Source organism: Halichoerus grypus, chromosome 5, assembly GCF_964656455.1.
Source record: "Halichoerus grypus chromosome 5, mHalGry1.hap1.1, whole genome shotgun sequence".
Classification (NCBI taxonomy): Eukaryota; Metazoa; Chordata; class Mammalia; order Carnivora; family Phocidae; genus Halichoerus; species Halichoerus grypus.
This window is the reverse complement of record NC_135716.1, coordinates 51964115-51973446: the sequence shown is the minus strand read 5'-3', so window position 1 is coordinate 51973446 and position 9332 is coordinate 51964115. Positions and strand designations below refer to the sequence as shown.

Genomic DNA, 9332 nt, shown 5'->3' with positions numbered 1-9332 from the left:
CTAAGACTATGGCAGAATATCTACTGCTAACATTTAGTCGGTGGAACACTGAATTGGAATGATTTATTCAAATACATTACTCAAATTTTTACCCCCATATCCAGGAGAAGCAGTCTCTCACAGGTGTTTTATTCATAGATAGAATCACCTGGAAAAGAAATAGTTTCTGAGGTAACTATGAAGAAGTTTATTTTGATTAGAAGTATTTATTTTGGCAGCTCTGGGGCATTAGTCTTAGCTCTCAGGATATTCTGCCAAAAGTTCCCAGAAGTTTGTAGGAATTAATACATTAAGTCGGATGTATGATCATCCAGAACAGGATTTTGCCCTCAATTAAGACCACAGGGATGGTTTGTGGGGTGACAATTGAGCTTCTGGCTCTCAACCATGAAGATGAGGAACAACTTAGAAGTCTTTCTAGTTATTTCCTGAGCCCAGTTTTGGATCTGTCACATCAGCCTTATATAAGCCTTTTATAAAATTCCATCGAATTTTGACTCACCACCCATATTTGTTGAGATGGGATTTCACTACATGTTAGGGTCCTGGAATACCAGTGGCTTAAATGAGATAGAATATTTCTTTCATGGAAAGTTCAGAGGTGTGCAGTGCAGGGTCAGTAAGGCAGCACTGATCCATGATGTACCCACCGATCAGGGACTTACCCCAGCTCACCAGGTTACCTTCACGTGTGTGTGCCCTTCTCTTCAGGTACAGACGTCACATCTGTGTTCCAGGAAGCAGAAAGGAGGAAGGGATGAAGCTCAGCAACAGGTGTGCACGAGCTCATTCATAAGGAACATTAGAGAAGCTGTCAGAGGAAACTTCCACTTACATATCATTGGCCAAAACATCATCATAAACATATGACCACCCTAAACCACACGGGAGACTGGGAAATGCAGTTTTGATGTCCTAAACCATTTGCCCAGCAAAAAAATGGAGGTTTCTATTTTTGGTTATTTATCTCAATTACCATGAAGTAAAGGGAGAACATATATTGGGGGGCAGACTACAGTATCTGTCATGCCCCATTTTGGAAGTAAAGTGTTAGTCTGGGTTGTGTAATGTAATTCTTCCTCCTAATTTCCCTACATTCGAGCTTCAGTGTTGCCTCCCGCTTCTAATGTAGCTGGTTTCATATTGGTTAAGAAGTAACTTTAAAGGTCCCTGAGGGCTCTGGCTGTGGAAATGGGAACTAGAGAGGGGTACACTAAATGGAATTTACTCCGTGTAGTGAGGTTCCTGCTCAGTATCACACTGTTAGTTTTGAATGGTTGTGCTCACAACTTGTGTACTCTTTCTGTGATTATCAACTTTAGTTATTGAACCTTAAACAAATCACCACATTTAACTACTTGCAAATCATCTTTCCACACAGATTCCTAAACGTTGTTGTTTGTGTTTACGTGACAGTCATCTCCACATCACTGTTAACACTTGGGCTACTCTCCTCTGGACTTTCTGAAGCAAAGATGGTACTTTTTTTAGTAGATGTTAGAACTGAGTAAATAAGCCTTGCTTCAATGGAGAGAGAGGGAGAGAGAGACACTTTGGATCATTAAAATTCACCACTGGTTTAATGGATCATTAAAAGGAGATATCCTCTGTGGCCAAAGAGATGAAAATAGATAACGTCATTTAAAATGTGGGACTATAGCTAATAATACTGTATAGTATATTTTAAAGTTGTTAAGAAATTAGATCTTAGAAGTTCTCATCACACAAAAAATGTATGTATGGTGATGGATGTTAATGACGTATTAGGGTGATCATTTTGCAATATGCATACATATCAAATTACTATGTCCTACATCTAAGACTAATGTAATGTTGTATGTCAATTATATCTAAATCAAAAAGACATTAAATGAAATGTGGGAATATAATTACAGGAAATCCGAGAGTGAAACTTGATAAATGTTGAAAGGAAATCTTGCTGCAGGGGCCGACTGAAGTAGGCCACCAAGTTAAAGAGAAGAAAAATAGTCCATTTAAACTATATAAATGTAAGAAAGATAGATATTTTAGGAGCAGAATTATCCTTAAAAATTATCCATCCAAATCTTTTAATTTTATGGATGAGCTTACTGAGATGCCGGGAAGTGAGCTGGAAACACTCATGAAATTAATTACAACTCTCTTGGGGGAAAAATTTCAATTTTTGCCATTATTGAATAAGAGTCACCTGTAAACATAAGATTTGGTCAGATTCTCACAAAAAGATACGAATAATTTAAAGTAATGTAAACTATTGACAAATGGAAAAAGTTACAAATATAAATCTCAGAGCAAATCCCTAAACTCCTAAAAATGAGGGGAAAGAATTATTCATAAAAATGACATAGTTCAGAGGATGAAATTAACATTTAAATATAATATTGTCTTATTTTTGCATTCAAAAGAGCAAGTCAGTATTTAAGGAAGGCTATCTGACTACTTAAATTTAAATGCAAAACAAAACAACAACAAACTTTACCCCCATCATTTATTTCCTACACTTTCAGTTTTCCATAGTTTGATGGGAAAGATATTGATTTAGGAGGTAAAATCTGATGAGGAAACTCACCAGCCTGGCCATCAGGACTTCTATAGCTAACAATTATAGGTTGTTTTTCGCCCTTATTTTTTTCATTGGCTTCTTCTTTTCAATATATTCTTCCAAAGGAGGATTTTTAAAATATTTCCTCTGCTTCTTGCTTTGATGGGGTGATAAAAGAAAACAATCACTATGATCTACTTAACAAACAGACCACAGAAAATTTAACCATGAAGCTAAAATAATCGCTGACTTTTTATCATTTCTGTATCTTCCATAAAATGTGGAGAAAGTCAATATTAATTCCTGTCATTGCTTTTTATCCCTGATCAGTATGCTCAGAAAACTTAACCAGCACACTGAAGAAGTAGTTCCTGGTTCTTTTGAAAGGCACCTCTGTCATTTTGCTGCTGTGGATATTGATCTGACCTTTAAATTCCTAAGTTGAAATGGAAGCCTTTATGAAGACGTATTATTATAAGGTGATATTAAGACATAATAGCCTTTAAAATGTATTACCACTTTCTTAACAAATGTTACCAGGATGGGAAAATAAAAGAAGAAAGAAACAAAAAAATAAGAATGGAGGGCATTCTGTAGGATTTGTGGCTGGTTCATTCATTCTTTTTCCCTCCTTTTTTTTTCCTTTCTCCCTCCCTTCCTTCCTTCCTTCCTTCCTTCCTTCCTTCCTTCCTTCCTGGGAATTAACTACTGAAAATCTGTTACCTAATGATTTTATAATATCAATACATGCTCTGGCAACATCTCAAATGCTTGAAAGGATTAACATGAGGAACAGGCAGGCAGCTTGCTGAACTCATTTAAAAGACAGCAAATGCTATGGGGGAAAAACACAAAAATGAGCACTAGCTGGTTTTTAAAGTAAAATTTCTGGTATCAGTTGAACTAATGCTTCAGTACAGAAGGGCCATCTTCATGCTGTTAAGTCCAGAGAGAAAAGTTGAGTTATATTGATTTTTGCAATAGTTGTGTGTAGAGGTGGCTTATTTTACTTTGTCTTGAGATCCTTTTCCACAGAATCGTCATGAGAACTCAGACATAATTAAAATCCAGTCTGTCCATTACATGGAGACGAAAAATCACAAAATCTCTATTATCAACTGGATTTGGGGTACATGTGTTTCATTGTAAGCATCCTGGACCCAGAAACTTTCCAGCCACTTTGGGTAAAGCCTTCTCAGCTGGCTTACTCACTGACTTTATACACAAAAATGCAGGAAATGTGACAGTCTTGGTGGATGGGTTCAATTTTCTCCTCTAAACTTGTTGTCCCCTGCTGACTCTGTTCTAACAGGAGTTTTTGTCTTTATTATTTATGAATGAGGTTATATGGCATCATGGATATTGAGTCCCTCTCTCTTCCTCTCTCTGGAGACTGAATTATTGCATAATAGGGAATTATTAAATCATATTGATTGTTTCAGGTCTCAAAGATGTTTATCCCTGAGATCACTTGCTTCTTTTTCTATCTGTGCCTTACACAAAAGAAGAAACAGCCCAGAGGGTCTCAGACTTAAACTGCTTCTCAGAAACACTTCGAGGGCAGCCTCTTTAAGTCGAAAAAATATGAACTTTTTAACTGAAGTTTGCCCTCACTGATAAACACAGGATTCTTCCTTTTTCCTTTGCGGGGGTTGCCTGCTCAGATGAATCCTTCTTGGTTGTATTGATTTTAATGACTAATTTTTGTTTGAATTTTTTTCTCTCTAAAAAGTAATAAATGCATGTGATAAAAACTTTAAGCACTATAAAGTATATACAGTTAGTTTCCTTCTACCCCCTGAGATCTAGTCCTCTAGCTCATTCCCTGAGAGGGATGTGTCTAAAGCTTCCTATCACATGGACAAAAAATTCCATTTCTTTGGGGTGCCTGGGTAGCTCAGGTGGTTAAGCATCCGACTCTTGATATCAGCTCAAGTCTTGACCTCAAGGTCGTGAGTTCAAACCCTGCAGTGGGCTCCATGCTGGGCACAGAGCCTACATAAAAAACAACAATAACTCATGATCTCTGCCCCCATCTCTTTTCTTTGTTTTTCCTTCCTGCTCCAGGCACATACCCTCTTCTCCAGCCATACCTACTATCTAACTTCTTTCTTTTTAAAACCTTATTGAGATACCTTTGACATATAAAAATTAAAAATATTTAAGGCATACAACTTGATTTTTTTAAGAAAGCTCTGCATTCAACATGGGGCTTGAACTCACAACCCTGAGATCAAGAGTCCCATGCTCGACCGACTGAGCCAGCCAGATGTCCCTCAATGTCTTGATATAAGTATGCATTGTGAAAAGATCACCACAATCGAGCTAAATAACGTATCCATTACCTGTACATAGTCACCATTTTGTGTGTGGGGGGAAGGGGTGTGATTTAATTCAAGATCTACCATCTTAGCCAATTTCAAGTGTATAATGAAGTATCGTTAACTATGGTCGCTATGTTGTACATTATATCTCCAGTACTCTTTTCGTCTTGCATAACTGAAACTTTGTACCCTTTGACCAATATCTCCTCATTTCTTTCACCCCTGGCAACAACCATTCTACTGTCTGCTTCCATGAATTTGACTATTTTAGATTCTACATATAAGTGAGATCATGCAGTGCTTGTCTTTCTGTGCTGGCTTATTTTACTTCGCACAATGCTATCCAGCTTCTGGATGAGTCCTGGGTCATTGCTCCTGGGTACTCTGCCCCTTGGGTCTTTGCTCTGGTGGTCCCCTCTAGTGGGGAGCCCTCCATTCTCCTGCAAATCTTGCTCAGCCTCCCAGGCCCTGTTCAGGTTTTCATTACCACTTCCTGTATTCACCTCACATATCTGTCTCCACTACTAACCTTTAAGATCTAAGAGGGAGAAAGTTGAAAAACCTGGGCTCTAGACTCAACTCAGCCATTAATAACTGTGTGTCCCAGAGAAACACAGTAAGCCTCTCAGCACCCCCGCTTTCTCAACTGCTACATTTTTGGGGAGTCATCCTTGTGCAGGGGCCATGCTAATCTTCTCTGAATCATCCCAGGGTTAGTATATGTGCTACTGAATGGAGCACTCATCTGCTACATTTATTTGAAAACAAGTAGCCAAGTGTTAAAACACTGGAGAAGAAAGCCGTAACTCCTGCTGCTTCTGTGTTCTTAAAGTAGGGAGACACATTCTCTCTTTACTATATAAATGAAAATAAATATTTCAAGTAAATATTATGATTGTCCCCTAAGAAATTTAAGTTTAGTGGAGAAAACTGTGTTTATTGAAGTATATGACCTAAACACTGGGAATTATAAATCTGAGTGATTAATATGCAATCCCAAGTTTCATGGAATGTTTAATTAATGGACTAAGACCCTCCATTCAAGCAGATAACTTGTAAGTTGGTTGAATTCATGAACTTTTATTGGTAGCCTTTCAAGTTAAATAAAATCCTTTAAAATTTCTTAAAGTATTGTTTATAACATGAGCTGTGTCTTATGTACTCTCAAGGAAAGATTATGAGGAGCTTGTGACCTTATTTGAACAGTTAAAATACTCAGTACATAATCATCAAGATGCTTTTCTAGGAAAGAATTTCACTTAAATCCAGTTAAAGTAGACTTTAATATTCATAAGAGGATAGTATTATTATCTGGATAAATCTATCATGCAGAGTGTTGTGGCAAGAATTAAATAAAGCCCAGAAGAATAATATTTTAATGGAAAATTTTCCTTCAAGAACTGGAAATAAAAATAGGAATAATTTAACCTTTCAGGCATAGAAATGAGCTTATAAAATTCTCAGACCACAAATGTTAAGATAATTCACAGAACAAGAGGAAATAAAAAGAATCATTAAAGTTTTTATATAAATTATTTTGAAAACCTGAATAAAATATATTTTGAAAAATATAATTTACCAAAATTCATCAAAAAGATTTAAAAAAAACCTTAGCAGATAGATTTCCAAAGAAGAAATGGAAAGTGTACAAAAGTTGCTTTTGTTCCTTCAAATGTTTCCCCAGGGGAATTCCACAAAACCTTTAGAGAACATATAATTCCAATGCTAGTTAAATTGTTTTAGAGCACAGGAAAAAAAAAAAGGAGCTCCTAAGTACATTTTATGAAGCAAGTATAACATTCAATATTATAAACTGTTAAGTCATCATTTGGTAGATTCAGGAAGAAACAGCATATTAACAATCCTGAAAAAAAGCACTGAGCCAGCAGCATGTTTTATGGGAAAACTCAAGAAGCATTCCATTGACATCAGGAAAAATTAAATAATGCTCACTGTCACGTTACAGTGTAACATTGGGCTAAAATATCAACCACTGAGCTTTTAAGAAAGTAAAAAGAAATTAGAGGTTCCAATATTAAAAGGAGTTGAGAGAGAGAGAGAGAGAGAGAGCAAGAGCAGGGGGAGGGGCAGAAGGAGAAGCAGACTCCCTGCTGAGCAAGGGACCAGACTCAGGGCTTGACCAGGACCCTGGGATCATGACCTGAGTCGAAGACAGATGCTTAACTGGCTGAGCCACCCAGGTGGCCCTTTCCAGTTCATTTTGAAAAATGAACATATCTCAAGCATATATCAAGACAAATTATTCCAAATGAATAGTGTTTAAATGTAAATAATAATAATAATAAAAATATAATATAAAAACTTGAGTAAACTCCTATAAAGGAGGAAGGCCTTTTTAATTATAGACTCAAATCCATAAACCATAAAACAAAATAGTATAAAATTCAGCCACATTAAAAAATAACTTCTGCATGAGGTAAAATATTATAAACAAAAAAGACAAGTGATAAACTGGGGAAAATTACTTGTAACTCATATTACAAAGGAAAGGCTCACCTTCCTTTTACATAAAAATATCCTTGAAATAAATAAGAAAAAATATGAAAAATATGAAAAAAATAGGCAAAGGGATGAACAGACAGTTCAGAATAGGCAGTATAAATAACCTTTAGATTTGTGAAAAGATGCTCATCTGCACTCACAATAAGAAAAATGCTAACTCAAACATAAAGTAGTTCCAAAACATGGCCCCAGAATTATCTAGCAATCCTCCCATGAACAGGTGCACTTTCCCTTGAATCTGCTGTCAGTAATTTTCTGACCAACAGACTCTAGCCTATCTGAGAAATACAGCAGACTATGTCGCAGAGGTGTTGCCGTGGTAGTTTGGTGGTTTACACTACCTGTCTCTTTCTCTGAGAACCCAACCACTATGCTATGAGGAAGCACAAACCCCCCAGTGGACAGCAACCAACAGCTAGTACCAAATTGCCAGTCACGTGAGCATGCCAACTTGGAAGGAGACCCTTCAGCTTTAGTGGAGCTGTCCCAGCTAACACTGCATGGAGAAGGGATGAGTTGTCTATTAAGTTATGCTGAGATTGAAGATTTGTGAGCAGATTAAATGAGTGTTTCATTTTAAGCCATTCAGCGCTAATTCAGAGTGGTCTTCTGAAATTGGAAGGAAGGAAGAAGTAAAGCTTTCACTATTTGAAGATAACATCATACTATATATAGTAAACCCTAAAGGCTCCACCAAAAAACTACTAGAACTGATAAATGAATTCAGTAAGGTCAAAGGATACAAAATCAATGTACAGAAATCCATTGCATTTTATATTCTGAAGTAGCAGAAAGATAAGAATACAATACCATTTACAATTTCACCAAAAATAATAAAATAATACTTAGGAATAAGCTTAACCAAGGAGGTGGAAGAGTTATACTCCGAAGCTACAAAATATAAAACTATACTGATGAAAGAAATTGAAGATGACACAAACAAATGGAAAGATAATCCCTGCTCATGGATTATAAGAACAAATATTGTTAAAATGTCCATACTACCCAAAACAATCTACAAATTCAGTGCAACCCCTATCAAAATACCAGCAGCATTTTTCACAGAACTAGAACAAATAATGCTATAATTTGTGTGGAAACACAAAAGACCCCAAATAGCCACAGCAACATTGAAAAAGAAGAACAAAACTGGAAATACCGCAATCCCAGATTCCAAGATATACTATAAAGCTATAATAATCAAAGCAGTATGCTACTGGCCCAAAAATAGACACATAGATCAAAGGAACAGAATAGAGAGCCCAGAAATAAAGCCATGATTATATGGTCAATTAATCTTTGACAAAAGAGGCAAGGATATGCAATGGGAAAAAGACGGTCTCTTCAACAAGTGGTGTTGGGAAAACCAGACAGCTACAGGCAAAAGAATGAAACTGGACCACTTTCTTAAACCATACACAAAAATAAACTCAAAATGGATGAAAGACCTAAATGTGAGACCTGAAACCATAAAAGTCTGGAAGAGAACACAGGAAGTAATATCTCTGACATTGGCGATAGCAACATTTTTCTGGGTATGTCTCCTGAGGGAAGGGGAACCAAAGCAAAAATAAACCATTGGGACTGCATCAAAATAAAAAGCTTCTGCACAGCAAAGGAAACAACAAAACAAAAAGGCAACCTACTGAGTGGGAGAAGATATTTGCAAATGATGTATCTGATAAGAGGTTAGCATCTCAAATATAAAAAGAACTTATATAACTCCACACCCAAAAAACAAAGAATCCAATTTAAAAATGGGCAGAAAACATGAACAGACATTTCTCCAAAGAAGACATCCAGAGGGCCAAAAGGCACCTGAAAAGATGATCAACATCATTCATCATCAGGGAAATGCAGATCAAAACTACAATGAGATATCACCCCGCACCTGTCAGAAGAGCTAAAATCAAAAACATAAAAAACAACAAGTGTTAATAAGA

General features: G+C 36.5%; 1 non-coding gene across 1 annotated transcript; it reads right to left on the bottom strand.

Annotated features, from left to right (window-relative positions):
• Positions 1-5506: 5506 nt before the first annotated feature.
• On the bottom strand, positions 5507-5607 carry LOC118541231 (U6 spliceosomal RNA). The gene has a single exon (XR_004919996.1). It is a non-coding gene; the product is annotated as a U6 spliceosomal RNA (small nuclear RNA).
• Positions 5608-9332: the final 3725 nt, after the last annotated feature.